At 39.1% G+C, this 18,242-nt stretch overlaps 1 long non-coding RNA gene across 1 annotated transcript; it reads left to right on the top strand.

Moving 5' to 3' along the window:
- The first annotated feature begins 160 nt into the window (after positions 1-160).
- On the top strand, positions 161-6,894 carry LOC137884380 (uncharacterized). The gene is made up of 4 exons (XR_011104732.1): positions 161-241; positions 2,488-2,549; positions 3,178-3,240; positions 3,691-6,894. It is a non-coding gene; the product is annotated as an uncharacterized lncRNA (long non-coding RNA).
- Positions 6,895-18,242: the final 11,348 nt, after the last annotated feature.

Consider the following 18,242-nt stretch of genomic DNA (forward strand, 5'->3'; position numbering starts at 1 on the left):
TGTATCAATATATATATATCTGTTTTATAGAGAGCAAACATGCAGATTTACAGATTTACTTTTACTTTCATCTTCGCTGGGTGGGATTTCTTGTAAAAAGGTCTCATTTATTGGAAATGCCTGTGTGTGTGTGTGTGTGTGTGTGTGTGTGTGTGTGTGTGTGTCTGTTTGTATAAAAGGAGCTACAGAGTGAACTGAAGCAGATCTCTTCCTTCACTCCCGATCAGAGACAAACTGAGAGGTAAGTTGCTGAACACTCTGATCTTTTAGTCCACAGTTTCTATGATTCAGTGTTTATGTGATAGTGAAGATATTGGGTTTATGAACATAATTGCATGATTTAATTTTAGAATTATTTGCTTGTGTTTATTGTTTTTGTAGTACATCTCTGAGAATATAGAAAATACACTTTGGTCAATTTGGCTCCAAGTTTGAGTTTTGTCTAAATCTATTCTTTACATGTCGTCCCACATGGTGGATTCCTAATGTAAGAAAAGGAATCACTCGTTTATTGTTACACATCTTTGAAAATCTCACAGATCTCCAAATCAATTCATCATTCTAGAGATTGGAAAGGGAACACTAACTTCAGGCTTTTTGTCCATTGTAAAATAATTCACTCATGTTTCAATTAAATTGCAATGTGAAACATAACTGGACTTTAAACTATCCGGTCTTGTTTGATTGCAAGGGCTTAATTTCCACTGGGGGGAACATGCCCCTCTCACATATTTTAAGTTAATTTCAAAATTGCACCGATCTAAGTTGCCTTCAGTTACAACACTGCCCTCAAAGAAATACGCTTAACAAGCAGCAGCACCTATTCTGTCGGTGTGTATTGCTGTTTTCCATTGTCTTTACATGTTACCAGTGAGGACATAAAGTCTTTAATGTCCAGCTGAAATTAAACTAGATAAAGTAGTAACATATGCATTAATTAATTAATTAACAGAGTACAGTCCTACTGACAAAAACCAACAGCTACAGACTTTGAACAAACACACGTGCTTTATCATCTAACTTACAAACATGAGCACATGCTTTGTTCTGTACGTTCAGTCAACATCAGTTTGCAGGCTAAATTGCTGGTTTTCATTTTTTTTATTTTATACATCATGTACATGACTGTATTTCCCTTGTTAATAATTGTACATATGCTGCTAAGTGAAGCGTTTGAACCCCAAGACCCGGCAGCGGGATGGAAAAGCATATTTTCTTTAAACAATAGGCACAACTACACTGTTTATCACAGCCAGAAGCTGTAAAAAACATAATTATCGGCAGATTTCCATCTTTCCGACGGTCCTTGAACACTTTGTGTTGGACGAACGTTTCCTTCGGAAACCAAACGCCACCGAAACTAAGCTTAAAATTGTGATATTTCATCATTAACATACTATTCTACATGTCTACATACATATACTGTATACATATTAATTCACACATGCATATATATATATGCATATTAATACACATACAGCATGTACAGTAATAATCCTCCCTTATTAAAGCTATTGTCTGATACATTTTGTTCATTGCTAGGTATTGTATAATTTTTTTAACTTTATTTTTTGTGGCAGCTGTTAGGATTAATGAAGTACTCTTTTTATCTATTAATAATGGTTCAAACCTAGAGCAGCATTTTGAAATATATATTGCTGAGTATTGTAGAGTTTTTTGCACTTTATTTTTTTTGGTAAGCTGTTATAACGGTACAATTTCCCCCTCTGTCTATCAATACTGGTTTAAACACAGAGCAGCATTCTGAAATCTCAACTACTGTGGTGAGAAAAAGCCAACAGGTCTGTGGTAGTTCATCTCCAGCAGCTTTTCATAAATGTAATACTTGAGCATTTTTCCTTGACTGGTGAGCTGCTGCAGTCAGGACCAAACCCTGCAGCATAGGTGCTGAACTGATCCGAAGTCAAAGCTGGATCTCTAACTTCACCTAGACGTTCACTGCAGTAGTTACGTTAGTTATCAGTTTGAGTATGACACTATGCAAAACCCTTAAATCACATCATCAAAATGCTGTGATGTTAAGGTAGATGAACAACATGTCGGCTTTTATTGGAGGGCTAATGTGTCCTGGTGTCAAAACCAGTTTTAGAAGTCTTTGATCAAGAGAGACAAGTTTCTATTTTGTAACAATGGTGAAGAAACAGGTTTGTATTGATGTAGAACAGCTCTTTTGCAGGGAGTTATAAATCTGTTATATATCAACCTGTATCAATATATATATATATATATATATATATATATATATATATATATATATATATATATATATACATATATACATATATATATATATATATATATATATATATATATATATGTGTTTTATAGAGAGCAAACATGCAACAGATTTACTTTTACTTTCATCTTCGCTGGGTGGGATTTCTTGTAAAAAGGTCTCATTTATTGGAAATGCCTGTGTGTGTGTGTGTGTGTGTGTGTGTGTGTGTGTGTCTGTTTGTATAAAAGGAGCTACAGAGTGAACTGAAGCAGATCTCTTCCTTCACCCCCGATCAGAGACAAACTGAGAGGTAAGTTGCTGAACACTCTGATCTTTTAGTCCACAGTTTCTATGATTCAGTGTTTATGTGATAGTGAAGATATTGGGTTTATGAACATAATTGCATGATTTAATTTTAGAATTATTTGCTTGTGTTTATTGTTTTTGTAGTACATCTCTGAGAATATAGAAAATACACTTTGGTCAATTTGGCTCCAAGTTTGAGTTTTGTCTAAATCTATTTTTTACATGTCGTCCCACATGGTGGATTCCTAATGTAAGAAAAGGAATCACTCGTTTATTGTTACACATCTTTGAAAATCTCACAGATCTCCAAATCAATTCATCATTCTAGAGATTGGAAAGGGAACACTAACTTCAGGCTTCTTTGTCCATTGTAAAATAATTCACTTATGTTTCAATTAAATTGCAATGTGAAACATAACTGGACTTTAAACTATCCGGTCTTGTTTAATTGCAAGGGCTTAATTTCCACTGGGGGGGGGGGGGGGGGGGGGTGTGCCCCCTCACATTTACTATTTAAGTTAATTTTAAAATTGCACTGATTTCGCTTCAGTTACAACACCGCCCTCAAAGAAATAAGGTCTTTCTTATCTTGTTGTAAATGTGCATGTGTGTGTGAACTGTTTGTATAAAAGGAGCTACAGAAGCAGAACTGAAGCAGAACTCTTCTTTCCCTCCCGATAGAGAAACAAACATAGGTAAGTTGCTGAACACTCTAATCTGTTCGTCCACACTTTCCATGTTTGAGTCCATGTCATGTTAAGACAATGTCAACATAATTATGCAGTGTAATTAATGTTGTGTTCTCAAACTCATAGTAAAGTAATGAAATAAACGATACATTTGTGAAAAACTTTGGCTTGATTAACAACAGACCAATTCCACGTGATTCCTACTACAGGTCTGGACCACTCGTGAATTGTTTTTGTAAATTGAAAATACCAGAAAATTGGTGAATGCAACAAGTTCTGTAAATCACACTTACAGGCCACTTGAGAACGTATCTGTGCCCTACTTAGTTTCACTATTAGTCATCGTGATCTGAGCCTGTATTAGTTTTAGTGCAGTAGAAATAGCTAACGCAGAATGGTGCTGCAACTGAGGGTTGAATTCTGTGCTTTTATTTTTGTACTTGTCGTCTTTTGCAGATTTGGACCTGAGAGAACTTCTTTCACTTCAAGAGCAGAAGATATACAAGTTCCAAATGCGTAGAACTAACTAACCTTTCAGAGGGATCATCCTGGTATCATCTGATTGTAAATTGAGTTATTTAAAAATCAAAATGAACCAATTCAAGGTTATGATTGGTTATGACAAACCTCCCAAACGGCTTGCTGATGCTGTTAAAGCAAACGGTACACTGCTAACACCCCAGACAACGCCTCTCCCTGTTTATAAAGTCCTCCTGAAGGAAGACAAGACTAATGTAGAAGGGTGCAGACATTTCAGTTTTGGGAAAGAGTCCCCTGGTATGCCTAATCGCACCATAATGGTCCTCGGAGCGACTGGTGCCGGGAAGTCAACTCTCATCAATGGGATGATCAATTACATTCTAGGCGTGAAATGGGAGGATTCATATCGGTTTAAGTTAGTTGATGAGGGTCAGGCGACATCACAAGCTCACAGCCAGACTTCTGAAGTCACTGTGTACAAAATCAACCACAGGAAAGGCTTTGCAATAGATTACTCACTGACCATTGTTGACACTCCAGGTTTTGGAGATACAAGAGGCATAGCAAGAGACAGAGAGATCACAGAACAGCTACGTAATCTCTTCTCTGCTGATCATGGTGTCAGTGACATTGACGCTGTGTGTTTCGTAGCTCAGGCTCCTTTAGCACGACTCACACCAACACAGCAATATGTGTTTGATTCTGTGCTCTCAATCTTTGGCAAAAATGTCGCAGAAAACATCAGAATTCTGGTGACATTCGCAGACGGCAAGCAACCACCAGTTCTAGAGGCGATCAAAGCTTCAGGTGTCCCGTGTCCTCAAACAAAAAAAGGGCTGCCGATTCACTTCAAATTCAACAATTCAGTGTTGTTTGAGGACAACAGATTATCTGCAGCAGACGTGAGTGTTGATGATGAGGATGAAGATGGAAGCTTTGATCAGATGTTTTGGGACATGGGGACAAAAAGCATGAAAAACTTCTTTGTTGCTTTGAATGTCATAGAAACCAAAAGCTTGACAATGACGAAGGAGGTCCTCAGAGAGAGAAAGCAGCTTGAGAATTCAATTGAAAATTTGCAGAAGCAGGTTAAACTTGGGTTAGCTAAGCTTGAGGAGATAAAAGAGACATCTGAAATAATTAAAGAGCATGAGGCAGAGATCAGCAGAAATAAGGACTTTGAGTTTGAAGTCACCGTCAAAAAGCCTTTTCAAGAAAACATTTCTGGAACTGGAATTTTCCTCACCAATTGTCAGCAGTGTAGTTTCACCTGCCATCCTAATTGTATGTATGCAAATGACAAGGATAAAATACATTGTGGTGCAATGGGATCAAATGGATACTGTACTCAGTGCCCAAACAAATGCTACTGGAATGTACATTTTAATCAGAAGTACAGATGGGAGTATAAGGAAATTAAAGAAAAACGAACAGTGAAAGAGCTGGAAGAAAAGTACTTGAAAGCCTCAGAGGCTAAGACACCTGTTCAGGCATTGATTGGACAGCTGAAGGCTGAATATAATCGTGTCCAGGATGATGTGGTGAAATTGATGGAGAGGTCTGCTGAGTGTCTAAACAGACTTAAAGAGATAGCACTGAAGCCAAATCCTCTCTCCACTCCAGAGTACATTGACCTCCTCATTGAGGGAGAGAAATCTGAGGCCAAGTTAGGCTGGAAGCAACGTGTTGAGTACCTGATAGCCATGAGAGAAAACGCAGAGCTCTTGGCTAAAGTAGACAAAGGAGAGAAACTCCTCCATCATCAATAATCTCAAGACCAGGTGCAACCAAGACCATGACAAGGTCTAAACTAATTCCATCAAGACCCAGACGAGACCCACTCTGTATATAGAAATTAGGAATGCACCGAGCTGGCTTTTTCAGATATACTTATTAATACTTATTCTTGGGTATCGGCCGATCAAATACTAGTTTTTAATTAATAAAATGTATCCCTTACTATGTAGAAATGACATGGATCATTCTGTTTTGTGTAAGAAACTATCAGGTCCGACTTAAACATTGCTATATTAACTTTGTAAATCTAAATGTAACAAATAAATACATAGATGTAAATGTACTGGATTTCTTTAAATCAAAATAATGGTAACTGATAGCAGTTGCGCCCATTGTCGTCAATACCCGATCCAGCTGTTTGAGTCAGTATCGGACCAATATCCGACATCAGTATCGGCAGTGTTTCCCATTAATTACCTAGGCCAGTGATTCGCTCTATTTTAGTCCGCCAAAGTTTCATAATCAACCAAAAATATTGTTACACTTCTTAGTGGATGGGCTGGCTAGCTCTTTCCATGCAGATTTCCTATGTACCTAGTAACTAATATTGTCAATAAATATAGTTAAGTTAAAAGTATAATATTTCCCTCAGAGATGTAGTGAAGTTTAATGTTACATAAAACGTGAATACTCAAGTAAAGTAGGCTACAAATACCTGACAGCTACTGATGGAATCATTTTGTTGTATTTCTGTTTTGTTGGGGCTTTTTTATGTGTTAATGAAAAGTGAGTGACAAAGGAGATGAGAAAAATGGCCAGAGTTGATAAAACTGCCAAGACTTAAAGAATTTAAGCCAGATACTCCCTCCGTTCCAGAGTACTGACATGCTTATTGAAAGAGAGAAATCTTAAGCAAAGCTCAGTCCCTGATAACCATGAGTCTAAAAGCAGAGCACAAGTCTCGAAACCGAGAGACTGAGACTTAAATTACTTTGACGAAGAGAAGCTCAAGCATAAATGTGTGTCAGATAAAAATGTTTGGTGCAAATGTATCCCTGCAGGAGTCATTTGCTATTTTTGTTCTATTTACCGAAAAGGAAAACAGATTTACTATGACTAAGTGTGCCAACATTTTGTACTTTAAACGTTAACCTGCTGACTTCATTACCACCAATGTAAAAGTTTAATTCTGCAGCTGTAATAACTCAGCAAACCTAAAATACTGGAAATGTCAATGTATTTTTTGTATTGTGATATGTAAATACATATTATGCAAAAACCTTGGATATAGCTACACTGCACAGGAACATCTGCTTTTTGCTATTTTCTATCTACTCTTGAATTAATGCATCTTGAAATGCATTATATTGTTGTTATGTAGAAATTGAGTTAATGATGGAAAAAATTAAATGACTAACAATAAATCATATTTGATAGAACAAATACTGTTTTAAATGCTTTCTGTTGTCCTCTGATGTGTCCTTGTGCACATAATTGTGTATATTTGTGTGGCAATATGCAGTAACTTTTAGGTCAGCCTTTAAACTGGTGGCATCAACTTCAAATCATGAAAAATGATTGTTATTTTCTTACATAGTTCAAGATCTTTTTGGCTAGACTTTTAGACCAAGCAGTAAATAAGTTGTAACAACTTTAAACGATTCAGAAAATTACTTTAAATATCAAAGATACATATCAAAGTTACTGGGAATTGAGGATAAATGTGACTGTTTTTACTGAAGTACATTTGCGTTACCTCGCACTACATTTTGCATTCCCACTAACCTCCAAAGGAAGGCTGAGCTGTATTATGATCGTGTTTTGTATTGTGTATTAGACCGTCCCTGTTTGTGACCACAGCATATTTGGGGGTTCACACTCAGCTGTATACAAAGATAGACTACAGTTTTCAAGTCTCCAGTTCTGCATTTTGGCCGTCGCCATGTTGTTGTTTTTTTGCAACCAGAACACAAGAGGGTGGAGTTAAGTACAACCAAACGGTGACATTTTTAGGCGACCAAAATGTTATCAAGCGAGGAAAGTTGCAAGTTTCACATGACATAAAGAAACAGCTAACACGTGATAGCGGAGGTCTGCAGCAAGCTTGCAGCTACACATAAATGTTTCACATAATGGTAGGATTACCGCTTCTTAGGATGTATGCTTGCACCCTTATTCTTAAGATTTTCAGAGGGTCCGCAGCAGGCTTGCTGGTGTTATACCAGACTTGGCATTAGGTTCCATTGTTTTTGGGGGTGTCTGTACGGTGCTCCCTGATCCCTAATCCAGAGAGCATTTTAAGAGCGGAGCCACCAGCGCCAAGCATAACTGTTTGTGTTGAAACATATAATGCTCAACATCTACATTACAAAGATAATTTTGGTGTAAAAGCCACACTATGTGACAGAAATAATGATTCTGTGACAACAGGAGAAAATAACCTAGTCTGCATGGACAAGAGTCAGCTAGAGATAGAATTAGATGATTAATGTGAAAGTGCCACGAGTGATGATGAACAGTTAAGAAGTTGGTGTAAAACTTTGATGGGTTAATTTTATGCTATAGTAACTGTTGCTATGACTGTATTTTGGAGACTGCGTATGCCACAGTGGCCATCAATTTTATGTATTTAGTTTTTTTGTTTCTGAATTGCGCCAAAGTTTATACCAAAGAAAACACAATTTCAACAAACAGTTTACATTTCATTACAAGCCGTCTTTTAGACAGAGCTATCAGTGTTTTCCTTTTTGATTGAGCTCTTAAGTGTTTTTTTCTGACATAAAAGCTTTTGAGTTGAATTACATCTTACTGTCCTGCAGTTTAATCTATGGTTGCAACGAGAAATTACTAATTAATAAAGTTTAATTTATTAATCTTAATTCCTGCCTTTAGTTTTTTCTCTTGTACTGATGTGTCGGTACGCATCTTCATCCTACAGACAGAATACTTTCACAAAACAATCATGTGCAGGGACATTAACTCTGTTCTCTAATAACTATTGCCCAGCTCTAGTTGCTAACGATGTCTTTATCTTCACTTACATCCTGATTTTGGCAATTTCAATTTCAGATGACCACGTCCTTTTGAATGAGCATCTAATGCTTGTACATGTATCCCACTAAAAGCTTCTATGTTGCTGCATCATTTTAGAAAACATTCAAAGTTAGGTTTTATATGGACGCTTTACTTAACTTGATTAATAAATATTCACTTCTTACTCATTGACTTTGGACTGTATTCTAGTGTAGAAAAATACTCACAAACTATACAACAACATAGCAGACAGTTCACTTCTTTTCCATCCTTTTTTGACATTACTTCACACTGTAAAACAACACAATGTAAAATGTTGTCAGACCAAAAGGGTTTCATTCTACTTTTTTTCTGAAAGCTACGCTTGTCAAAAAAATATAACAAATCGTGTTGTAAAGAAAAACATCTTTTAGTTTTTCCATACAACAATGATAATTAGTAATGCACTGTTCTGTGGAACTGCCTGAACTGCAATAACCTTGAGACATTGTTGACTATCTTATATATATTTTATACTTATCACCTACAGTGTCCAGCACACTTATTAAAGTGTCAGACCTGGACATTTATAGTCACATAGTTGTAGTGTTCCAATATGTGATTAAAAATCGAATTCATATCCACCACATTGATTCTTGACTCTGACTGACTCTTCACAGTTCAAACTTTGTCCACTAGGTGGTAGCACAACATTGGCTGTAATAAAATCAGCGTCCATCAAGAATGAGACAACCATCAAATCATCTTGTTGATTTTAGTAAAAGTAATGCTTATGGGGGTAGTTGTACTACCTTCTCTTTCACACAATCTTAAGCAGCTTCTGTATCTTTTGCATCCTATTTCTGTCCGGTCCTCTACCCGGCGGTCACGTAGACATTGGGCAGCTTTCAGGAGCCGTGACCCCACTAACCTCATCTATCCTACTCTCTCAGCTCGGGGCGAGCAAATGGTGGCGGGGGGGCTCTGGAACTGCCAGTCGGCAGTGCCGAAAGCGGAGTTCATCTCAGGTTACGCTTCCTTGCTCTCCCTTAACTTTCTTGCTCTAACCGAGACCTGGATCACACCAGAAAACACCACCACACCCGCAGCTCTGTCAGATGTGTACTCTTTCTCTCACACTCCCAGAGCTGGGAGGCGGGGTGGTGGTACTGGCCTGCTAATTTCCCCAAAATGGAAATACTCTCTTGTCACTGTTCCTCAGTTCTCCCCGTCCTCTTTCGAATTTCATGCTGTTACTGTCACTTATCCAGTCAAGCTCACCATTGCAGTTGTGTATCGCCCACCAGGGCCTCTTGGTGAGTTCCTGGAGGAGCTCGACACATTAGTCTCGCACTTCCATGACGACGGCTCCGCGCTCATCCTGCTCGGTGACTTCAACATCCAGACCGATAAGCTTGAACCTCTTCTTTCATTCCTCTCCTCCTTTGACCTTTACCACTCTTCTTCTCCTCCTACCCACAAGGCCGGCAACCAGCTGGAACTTATCTTCACGAGGCACTGTTCTACTGCTAACCTCTCTGTCACTCCCCTCCAGCTCTCTGACCACTATTTCATGTCCTACTCCCTCTCCCTATCCTCTGCTCCATCACTTCCTCCACCTACCCACATGGTTTCTACCCGGAGTCATCTCCGCTCGCTCTCCCCTGCTGATCTTTCCTCTTCTGTCACCTCTGCTCTCCCTGACCCTGAATCCTTCTCTCTCCTATCCCCTGATACTGCTACTAATCTTCTCCTCTCCACCCTTACTTCTTCTTTGGACAAACTCTGTCCCTTCACCTCCAGGCCTGCACGTTCAACTCCACCTGCCCCGTGGCTGTCGGACTCAGTGCATACTGATAGACGGAGCTAAGAGAGGCTGAGCGTAAATGGAGAAAAGGCAAACTCCCGGAGGACCTTCTTAACTTCCAAGCTCTTCTTTCCACTTTTTCCTCCTCTCTATCTACTGCTAAAGCTGCGTTCTTCCGCTCTAAAATCCTAACCTCTGCTTCCAATCCTAAAAAACTCTTTGAAACTTTCACTTCACTCCTCCAACCCCCACCCCCTCCTCCTACTTCCTCCCTTCTCCCTGATGATTTCGCCAATTTCTTTGACAAGAAGGTAAACGATATCAGATCCTCCTTCTCTCAGCCCCTCTCTCCCTGTCCAATCCTGCCCCCACAGCTCTCCCTCCCATCTCCACGCCCCATCTTACCCTTTCTGGCTCCTCTCTCCCCTAACGAGGTCCTCAACCTTGTTAGGTCTAACCGCCCCACCACGTGCTCCCTCGACCCGATCCCTTCCCCTCTTCTTCAGTCTATTGCGACTGAACTCCTTCCTTTCCTCACCCACCTCATCAACACATCTCTTGTTTCAGGATGCTTTCCCACGGCCTTCAAGACCGCCAGTCACCCCCCTTCTGAAGAAACCATCACTCAACCCCTCTGATGTCAAGAACTTCAGACCGGTTTCTCTTCTACCCTTTCTATCCAAAACACTTGAACGTGCTGTCTTTAACCAACTGTCTTCCTATCTCCACCAAAACAGCCTTTTGGACCCCCACCAGTCCAGGTTCAAAGTGGGTCACTCGACAGAGACGGCCCTCCTTGCGTTGACAGAGTCGCTTCACGCCGCGAGAGCTAACTCTCTCTCCTCTGTCCTGATTCTCCTGGACTTGTCTGCGGCGTTTGACACTGTGAACCATCAGATCCTCCTCTCATCCCTCGAGGGGATGGGCGTCTCAGGCTCTGCACTCTCCCTGTTTGCATCCTACCTGACGGGTCGATCCTACCAGGTGACCTGGAGGGGGGCCGTGTCGGAACCACGCATGCTGACTATGGGGGTTCCGCAAGGGTCAGTCCTGGGCCCCCTTCTCTTCTCGCTCTACACAACATCTCTGGGTTTTGTTATTCGCTCGCATGACTTCTCCTACCATTGTTATGCCAATGATACCCAGCTGGTCTTGTCATTTTCCCCCGGTGACACCCAAGTGGAGACGTGCATCGCTGCGTGTTTGGCTGACATCTCAAAGTGGATGACGACACACCACCTCAAACTCAACCTAGACAAAACTGAGCTATTGTTCCTCCCGGGGAAGGGTTGCCCGCACCGGGACCTGTCCATCACCATTGATGATACCGTGGTGACGCCGACTCGGACTGAGAGGAACCTGGGTGTGACCCTGGATGACCAACTGTCATTCTCAGCAGACATTTCATCCGTTACACGCTCCTGCAGATTCCTGCTCTACAACATCAGGAGGATTCGTCCCTTCCTGACTGATGAGACGGTTCAGGTTCTCATCCAGGCTCTCGTCATCTCCCGCCTGGACTACTGCAACTCTCTACTCGCCGGAGCCCCGGCGTCGGCCATCAGACCTCTGGAGCTTGTCCAGAAAGCCGCAGCTCGCCTGGTGTTCAATCGCCCCAAGTTCTCCCACACAACTTCCTTTCTCCGTTCTCTACACTGGCTACCTGTAAGAGCTCGCATCCAGTTTAAGACTCTGGTGCTAGAATACAGGGCAGTGAAAGGAACAGCTCCTTCATATCGCCAGGCCATGGTCAAGCCTTACACCCCCGCCCGACCACTTCGCTCTGCTGCCTCGCTCAGAGGTCCTGGTGGCCGATCGACCCGGTCACGGCTGTTTTCTGTCCTGGCCCCACAGTAGTGGAATGAACTTCCCACTGACGTCAGGACAGCAGAGTCGCTGCCCATCTTTCATCAGGCTGAAAACCCACCTCTTCAGGAAGTGCTACCCTGAGCCTTCCACTTAGCACTATTGTATTCATACTAGCTTGTTGCACTTATTGTATTCGTATTACTTATAGCACTAACTGTTTTTCTTGTTTCTGCACTGTACTTTGGCTCCGAGTTATGCTCTGCTTCAGGCTCTTAGATGCTTGTTTGGAAAAGGAAATGTACTTATGACTTCTGGTGACTAGTAGTTCTTTTGATTACCAATGTTGATGCACTTATTGTAAGTCGCTTTGGATAAAAGCGTCTGCTAAATGACTGTAATGTAATGTAATGTAATGTCTAAACCTCAGTGTTTTAAAATGAAAAGGTTCACTAAAAGTGCTTGTTGTTGCCGCTGACAGGCTCAGAGTGTAATTTTAAGTGTCTGACAACATAAGAACCCTACAGAGATCTGAGTGTAATTTTAAGTGTCTGACAACATAAGAACCCTACAGAGATCTTCCTGTCTGTTGTTGTTGCTGGAAGACAACTGTGAGAAAGTGAGTCAGAGTTGGAAACAGGAGGTCTGGTGTTGTCAGAGTTTGTTTTGTTTGAGAACAGAAAGCTTAGCTCTAAAAGAGTTTTTGTCAGACACTAATAATACAACAGTCTTATGGCAGTTCGTGAAATAGTCATGAAATTAAATCTATTGGTTTCATGAACGGGGAAACAAATTGACCCACCATGATGATGGGCTGTTTAATAACTGTCTGAGCCTTTCAGTGGCAACAACAAGCACTTTTAGTGGACGTTCAATGGCGGTGAGGTGTTTTCCCGAGTCATTACATCACAGCTCGTTTAGCGGTTGCCGTCTGCAGCGGTCTCCTTCAAAACTGGACCAATTTAAAACACTGTTGTTCCGTCTCTAAGACACAAAAATACCAAAATTTACATTTATATTCAATTATACCAAGATCTCATGTTGTCATTTATTTAGTCATGAGAACCATGAAATCATGAGGCGGAACCATAAATGATCAAGTTGAACTCTCAACCAGTCGTGGTTGGCTGCCACTTCCTAACAACCCTTTCTCTTATTGATTAATAAAAGATTATAATCAAATTAGATTATTTAACAGAGACATACTCACCATGCCGACACATTGGGAAATATCCCCCTCATCATGGGGTGGTCTCATCTTCATAACGTACTTTTCAATCTGCTGGTGTCAAAGTTGAACTTGAGAAGACACTTTGATACCAGATTCCTGGTTTTGATCATAGGAGAACATTGCTATTTAGGAAGGTTTGCTGTCCAATATCCTCTCTGTATGAATGTGCCTTCTATTCAAAGCAAAAGATACATAAATGAGCTGAATGTCCACTTTTCTTCAAGGTTTGCTGACATTGGTCGTCATATGCCGTCATTTACATCTACAAATATTGTTACCAGCCAACATTTGTTAGCTAATGCTACAGGTTATCAATAATGGGTCTTAATCAGACCACATTAAAAGAATGAATGTGTCTACTACATGTGACTGATCTAACTAATATTTATAGCATATTTTGAGACGATATCACCACAAAAGAACCACAGCTGATTAAGATGCATTACACACTCTGGGTCAACATGATACAGTCTTCATATAACAGTGTGATTGTGTTGTGTATATGGTTGTGGTAAAGTACTTCCTGATTGGGTACCTACCATTAAACGTGTAGATTCAAGAGAAGAGGAGAACTTCACAAATTATGTCACCATTCCCAATAAATATAGAGACGTGAACACGATGCAAATGACACGTTATCGGAAAAATGAACGCTCTCTCTGTCAAAAGCGTGAAAAGCTTAAAGTGAACTCACCTGTGTTGATGAAGAACTCAAACCGCGTTAAGATTACGAACAGAGAAATGGCGGTAAACTGACGTGCGTGTCAGTTTATCGGTGCAATGCGTTACTCTACGCACTGAAAAAAGGCACACCGGTGTTACGGCTTATCAAGAGACCCTGTTAACTGGCGACTTTCAGCCGAATGCAAGAAGAGAATCCGCAGCTGTCCTTGTGAAGGCCTCGATGGTTAGTTTTGCATTACATTGTTGAAACACGTCCGATTCGTGTTTGGATTTGCTTGATAAACCGAAAACACCAGTTAAGCTAACGTTAGCGTTCGTTAGCTTGAATCATGTCTCTGTAACTGTGCTGTCTCAAGCTACTCACACTAACTATATACAGTGATGTCTTAACTTGTCTTTCCGATAATTTTCTATGACATTTTTAAATAACCTCACGTACATTACTGAAAACAGCAGCACAAACGTTAGCTAGCTAAATGCACAGCTAGCTAAAGCCGCTAACATTACTCACATTCACATAATGAATTAATTACGTAAGTTAGCTAACAGCGTTTAATTGGTAATTTAAGGGGAGACAATAGTGTAAAGTTTTAACTAATATATACAAACATGAAACTTCTCCAGATGATTACTAACAGAAGACAATTATTTTTAATATTACAAGTTTTCTAAAAATGTTATATGCAAATGAGGCATCATCTTCTTAAAGATGTGCTAATTTGCATAAACGTCCACGACAGCATTCTGAACACTGGATAGAGCCAGGTTCAAAATAAGTGTTTTCTGAAATGTTACGTTTAAATATGCAAATGAGGCATTATTTAATGCTAACTTGTATTTAAACTAAATGAGAAATCTACAGAAGCATACAGACAAAGTAGTAAAATTAACATAACTGTGTATTTCAGATGGGTTTTTTCCACCAGTCTGAGAGAAAACATGTTATAGAAGAAAAATAGATTTTAAAAAAAGTAATAAAAAATCTCTAAATTCACCAGCGAATAAAAAAACTGAGTGATGTTAATTGTGATGCTAATACCATTCATACTAACGTAGCTCAATAAAATAACGTAAATGAAGACTAGTAAGACTTACCGGATCTCTGTTTGGCTCCATCTTTGAAGAACTTGGTCAAACTCCGATGAACCAAATCATTCATTCATCATTTTCTATCTCCCGGTTCTTCCGTTAGCTCTTGTTTAGCTAACTACGACAATACACTAATATAATAAATTAATATTATAATATATATTAACTACTACTATAAACTAACATATTAATATGCTAGCTAAACAAACCACAGTAGCCTACCTTTACAGTTCCTCATCTTCCACGGGACTCACCTTTACGTCAATCTTCGACAGTGTGAACGCACGTGTTCAGCGTTAACGGTCGCCACCATCCGTTGTTTGCGACGTCACAGGGAAGAGAACCCAACCGAAGAGCTCTCGTTTTGCCATCAGTGAGAATCCGGGTGTTGTGTCGAAGTCTGTCCCCCAGTTTATTAGTGTACCACCCATAGACTGTATTTAAGACGGTAACAGCGTGTCAAGCCAGCCGCCGTCTAAACGTTTGGTGCACGTCTATTCACGTGTTTACGGTACAGGTGCTGAGAGCGGACAAAAAAGACGACGAGAAAGACCCGGATGTCAGCAGTAAGTTCTCACATTTATATTAATACCAGGTTCAAATGACGTTATTTACACAAAATATAAATGTATTTTTATTCCACTTTTCTTTCTACAGACACATATGGTCAAATTAACACATAAACACGTTGACGCCTTGACAAAGACAACATAATAATAACAATAATAATAATAATAAAATAATAACTAATTAAAATTATATAAAGTGAAATTTAAAATTAAAAAAATAAAATAAAACAAAACAAATAATATGGGGGAGAAATTTACAACTACAGAGAATACATACAGAGCAAATCAAGCACAGGAACCAATCCAATTCTAATGAATATATGCAATTGTTTTACTGTTTTTTTGCTCTTTATTATTTTTTTAAATGGGAGTTAAAATACTTAGTAAGACGTTGTTCATCATGTCATAAAAACCTTTCCTTAAAGGAACAGTGCGTAGCATTTTGGCGGATCTATTGGCAGGAATTGAATATAATATTATTTTTAGTGTATAACCACTCGAAAGTAAGACTTGTTGTGTAATCGTTACTTTTACTGTAACTTTCTTTCAAAGATTAAAACAACGCAGAGAAGTCTGAAGTATTAAACATGTTATGTGGGCCGTATTAAACAATAGCAAAACTATATGAAAACATCTGTTTACAAACTCTCACATAAATTGTGCAGTATGATCTAAATATCAGGTATTAGTCGTATCGTTGAAGGTAATTTCCCCTTTGATTTTCTTTAACGCTGTCCTGTCATAGTCAGGGTCATTCTGAACTAAATGTTAAGTAACCCATTAAGGATTTATTTTCAAATAACGGTTCTAAAGTAGTCTTTAGAGTCTAAAATTAGTTTTTTTTCTTACAAATTGAGACTAAAAGTGCAAAAAACTTCTCTGCGGTATTGTTCAAATATTATTAAATGTTTAAATCATCTTTGGAAATACGATACAATGTTAACATATTTTGTAAAAGTTTATTTGATTCAATGTTAAACTTTTTAAGAGTCCAAGAAGATCAGATTTCAGTATTTTCAATAAAAACAAAACAGAACTTTTGGTTTTTAAATATATTTCATTTAATGACTAAATATTCAAATAAAGTATCACCTTCATTGACTTCACTTCATCAGGATTCATGTAAAAAAAGAAAAATACAATATTAATATAATAAAACACCGTTAACACGATGAAAACACGTAACACTACAACATGACAGCAGCATCAACATAAAGTTACAGGAAAATGTGTTTTCAAATGTCACAGAAAATAAATACGCTTTTATTGTTTGTAAACCCTTAAATTTAAAGATATTCATTCTAAAAACACTCCAAGTTACTGTTACAATGTATTCAAATGTAACATTATGTTGTATACGTTCTTTAACTTTTAATGTTTGTGCTTCCATTTATTTTGTGCGACAAGTTAACAATATTCACAGTTCATAACAAATCAATTCATTTTTCTTCATCTAATATCAGAGGAGCAATGCAATGAATTAAGAGGCAGTTTATTAAAACGGTACATTCAGGACGGTGCACTCCGAGATATGGAGCTTGGAGTTTGCCGCCAGAATTTAATAAATAAAAATGATATATTATAAAATGAACAAACTCATAAAAGTATAAACACCACATGATCTTACTGCTCAGTTGGTAGAACTTCATTTCATTTACAGGCAGACTGCTTACACATCTTTAAAATAATGTAAATATTGAAGCAAGAGACAGACTTCACATATGAGTTCAGGAATTAACCAAAAGTCTAATTTTCCAATTAACTTTTTGCAATTTCATTTTAAAAATCTAAATCCTGATTCATCATTTAAAGACGAAGTAAAGGAATCAAATTATTAACAGAGACATTTAATGGTCTTTTAATTATGATTTTGTAACTTTAACTTTTAGGTTCTGAAAAGTGAAGCTGATGCTTCACGTCTTAAAGCTGCATTCCCTCTAGTGTCCATCAGGGGGCGACTCCTCTGGTGGTATAGAAGTCTAGTCTAAAATGACTCTACTTCTCTCTTGATTTATTCCCTCAGTAAACATTGTAAACATGAGTTTATGGTCTCAATCTCTAGTTTACAGTCTTCTTCAATACAGCATGATGTTCATTTAGTACATTATGCTCCATTTAGAGTCAAACAGACCATAAAGCAGGGGATGATTTAGGGGCGGGGCTACACGCTGATTGACAGGCCTCTACGTCTCCTCAGTCCAGATATGGTCACTTCCTGTTCACTGGACGCAAAAAAACAACAAGACCTAAAGTCCAAGATGGCAACAGCAATAATCCAAATGGTGACATCCAAAATCCAACATGGCGACGCCCAAAATCCAACATGGCGACGCCCAAAATCCAACATGGCGACGTCCGAAATCCAACATGGCGACGCCCAAAATCCAAAATGGCGGCACCCAAAATCCATGGTCCGTCAGGCCACAAACCTGGTCTGTAGGACAGGTGAAGCATTTCCTGCGTCCTGGTTTACAAACGCAGATCAGCTGGTGAATTTGAGGCTGAATACTGTCGTTATCGCTGCTTATTCCAGTTTTTCCCACAACATTTGAATGCACCACAAACCCCCAGAACTCCCAGGAGAGCTGAGCTC

Source organism: Cebidichthys violaceus, unplaced genomic scaffold (assembly GCF_023349555.1).
Source record: "Cebidichthys violaceus isolate CVI_PGR_0920_01 unplaced genomic scaffold, fCebVio1.0.p SCAF_38, whole genome shotgun sequence".
Taxonomy (NCBI): domain Eukaryota; kingdom Metazoa; phylum Chordata; class Actinopteri; order Perciformes; family Stichaeidae; genus Cebidichthys; species Cebidichthys violaceus.